Raw genomic sequence first — 4,225 nt, forward strand, 5'->3', positions numbered from 1 at the left:
TCTGTGGGTGATACTTTCAATGCCCGTGCTCTTAACCATAATACAATAGAACTGTCTCAACCCCAAAGTTTCAAATTAGATATGGTGATGCCAGATCTGATCCCACCAAGGTGCCAGCCTGAACTGACAGAGGAGTCTCAGACTTCAGACAGCCTTGGCCTTTGTTTGAAAAGAAATGGAGAAGAGCCAGGCTGTCTTCACTTCTCTAGACCTGATCTTTTCAGGTTTCAGGTGGAGATAACAATGAGACCCTCGAGGGCTGCAGAGGTTGAGCCCCAGGAGGTAGGACAGGAGGGTCTGGCTTGGAGCCAAGGATACCAGCGTGCCTCTTGCCGTCATTCCAGGGCCTGCCGAGTAGTAGGGGCAGCCCCCCCGCCTTTCCTGCACTTGCCCAGATTCATTCCAGATGATACTGGGCCCCTCTTCGTCTCTCATGCCAGCCACCACAGGTCCCAAACAAGCCAAGAAACTGCCAGCTTCCGCTTCCAATTATGTTAAATGGGCCTATTAATGCAATCAGATCTGATTGAGCACCAGAATAAACCCCAAAGCACCAAGTGATTTGATGACATTCCCACACACTCCGCTCTCATTAACTCTGCCTGGCCTGGTGAGCTGCCCTACAACATCCAGATGTGTCCCGGGGGCTGGAACTCTACAGGGAGAGCCCAAGGCTGAGTTGCTGCCGCTGCTCCCCTAGGGCCCCTGAGCCAGTCCCCTCTGGCAGGACCTCCCATTTTCCCGCACTATCGCTTGACATCTGGGTCCAGGGAAAAAGTTCACGGACCCCTCCGCTCTTAAAAAGTGAGATGCAATCAGTAATAATGTGGTTTGCCCTAAAGGGCAAGCACATGAGTTTGGAGCATGTGAGTGCTGGGCTACCCCACCTGGAAGGGACTCCTAACAGACTTTCTCTCACACCCTAATCTTGCCAGGTCAGCAAAAGACACGTGGAAAGATCTTTAAGAGAGCAGAGTAGTTGTCGAGACTTTTGGTCACATTTCTGATCTTCTTTTGTTCCTGGAGGGAAGGAAAAGAGTTTGCATGAAAGAAGCAAGTTTTTAAGGAAGAAAAAAAGATTTTAAGGCTAATGAGGATGCAGTGTGAACAGTGGAAAACTGGCATAGGCAGCCGTGTGGGCAGGGGAACAGGGAAGGTGGTGTTTAGAAGATTAAGATCCAGGGGGACTGCTATTGCATTTGGAGGGACAGGGCCCTAGAAAACAAGCCCACAAAGTCAGATCCAGAACAGAGAGTGGCCAGCTGCAAGACACAGTGGGGTTAGCACATGTAGCAATCTAGAGACGGGCTGCACTTTAGGTAACGTTGAAGAGATGGGTAGTCCTTATTTCGGGAGGACTTATAGCTTTCGTTCTTGTCAAATGTTTTCTGAAACTTCTAATCTTGTAGGGGGGACCAAACCCTTCAAAGTATATTCCTATTCAAAACCCTGAATTTCATCTTTATGGATATCATGATTAATGTGATTCTTATCTGCTTTTTGTTATTTACAATAATAATAACTAGCATATAATGAGCTTCAATTATGTACTAGAGACTCTACAAAACTTTTTTAAATTTCTATTTTGTTTTTTTAATTTTTATTGGTGTATAGCTGATTCACAATGTTGTGTTAGTTTCAGGTGTACAGCAAAGTGAATCAGTTATACATATACATATATCCACTCTTTTTTAGCTTCTTTTCCCATATAGGCCATTGCAGAGTATTGAGTGCTGTACAGTAGGTCCTTATTAGTTATCTCTTTTGTATATAGTAGTGTGTATATGTCAATCCCGATCTTCCAATTTATCCTTCCCCTCCTTAACCCCCACTAACCATAAGTTTATTTTCTACATCTGTAACTCTATTTCTGTTTTCTATAAAACTTCTTTTATGCATTATTTTATTTCTTACAACAACCTGGCAACAATGGTCCCATCACTGTCCCTGTTTTACCTGTGAGGAAATGGAAGCCTGGAGAGACCAAGTCACTCATCCAGAGTCCCATGGCATGGATTCACTGGGATATGTCTACCCTACCCTCATCTTTGTACCATCTCTCACCTCCATTGTCTACATACTTAATCCAGAACCTTCTACATAACAGGCCCGTGTAAGTGTTTATTGGAAGAATGGATATATTACTGGACTTTCCCTCTCTTCTGCACTAGGCTCTGGGGAAAGAATTCTGGGTTTTTAATTAGTGCTAGGTCTTCAAATGAACATAAAGAAAAATCCTTAAATTCTCATTAAGCTCCTAATGAGCTTTATTATAGGCACAAAATAGACAGCAGTGACCATTTTGGGTCTTGCAGCTATTGATCTATAATTGTCCCTATTGTCACGTGCATCGTGAAGACTCCAGTGAAGCATTTTGAGCCCCTCCATTTGAAGAAAATCTTGGATGCAGAAGCTGCTTTTTTTTTTTTTTTTTTTAATTTATTTATTTTGCTGTGTTGGGTCTTCGTTTCTGTGCGAGGGCTTTCTCTAGTTGTGGCAAGCGGGGGCCACTCTTCATCGCGGTGCGCGAGCCTCTCACTATCGTGGCCTCTCTTGTTGCGGAGCACAGGCTCCAGACGCGCAGGCTCAGTAGTTGTGGCTCACGGGCCTAGTTGCTCCATGGCATGTGGGATCTTCCCAGACCAGGGCTCCAACCCGTGTCCCTTGCATTAGCAGGCAGACTCTCAACCACTGCGCCACCAGGGAAGCCCCAGAAGCTGCTTTTTAAAAGCAAAGATGCATGTTGGAGGGAATATACCATAAGGACTGGGGCATGCCCCCTACCCAGAAAGCTGAAGGACCACTCCCTTCCCGTGTGTGGTCTGTGCTGCATCCATTGCTGCATCCAGGTCTCAGCTGCAACCTTTACTCCCATCTCTGGCCCTTTCACCAAGTCTGCTGATGAGGACACCCATTATGTCGAGAGGGAGCCTTCCTCACTTAGAAGGGGAAGGAGTGTTCCAGTACACTTTGCAGCCTTTATTTTATATTATTTTATTTTTTTAACATCTTTATCAGAGTATAATTGCTTTACAACGTTGTGTTAGTTTCTGCTGTATAACACAGTGAATCAGCTATACGTATACATATATCCCCATATCTCCTCTCTCTTGCGTCTCCCTCCCACCCTCCTTATCCCACCCTTCTAGGTGGACACAAAGCACGGAGTTGATCTCCGGCTGCTTCCCACTAGCTAGCTATTTTACATTTGGTAGTGTATATATGTTAATGCCACTTTAAATGGAGATGATTTCCAGCTGCCACTGAGTTGGTGGACCGGCCTGCTGGAAGCCAGCATGGTCTGCAGCTACTCTGTCATGTGTTTGAACACTCATGATGAGGTACCATAATGGAAGATATAAAATCAATTGTGTTACAACTATCAAACTGAGTAAAATATCTCCACACACCTGGAAAGACTACCAAATGGTGAATCATGATCCCCCTGTATTAAGCAATACTTGTCTCAGCCCATTCCAATAGAACAAAAGAGCTTGGAATATCCCTTGAGACAGGGTTTGATCTATGGGCCATGAGGCCCCTATGCTTGAGAATTTCTCATTCTGAGTCATTTGGGTCCTGGCTTCCTCTGTGGGAACAGCGGCCGTTTCTTCTTGTCACATGACCTGATTGAGAGGCAGGAGGTGAATAATTGAGAGCTTAGACTGAGAAGGCAGCTGCCTGCTTTGAATCCTGGTTCTATCACTTTCTAGCTGTGTAACTTAATGTCTCTTCATGCCTCAGTTCTGTGTTGTAAAAGGGGAATAAAAATGCTTCTTATTTCACAGTGTTATTAAGAAGGTTAATACGTGTGAAGCACTAGAAGAGTGACAGGCATGGTAAATCTTTATGTGTTAAGTAATAATAACAGTAATAATGATGATGATGGAAATAAAGCTTTACAACTCTATGAAATAGGCAGCTTTTATTTCTACTTCAAAGATAAGGAATTGGTGGCTCAAAGCAGTTTCTAATCTACTAAGAGATAGAGTCTGGATTCCAAACCATGATCTTACCCACAACACCTCCCTAGACCCAATTTCCTCAACTATAAAATAGGGGGCAAGGCGGCTCTGAGGTTCCTTTCAGACCCTAACATTTGACAAACCCACTGCCCTCTGGTCCTGTGCTCTCGACAACATCTGCAGTTTCTCTCTTTCCAAGGGCTTTCCCCTTCCAACTTCAAATATGCCCAGATTGCCCTTAGTCTAAAAATTCTTCATTG

This window comes from Mesoplodon mirus (genome assembly GCF_964341445.2).
Source record: "Mesoplodon mirus genome assembly, chromosome: 4".
Taxonomy (NCBI): domain Eukaryota; kingdom Metazoa; phylum Chordata; class Mammalia; order Artiodactyla; family Ziphiidae; genus Mesoplodon; species Mesoplodon mirus.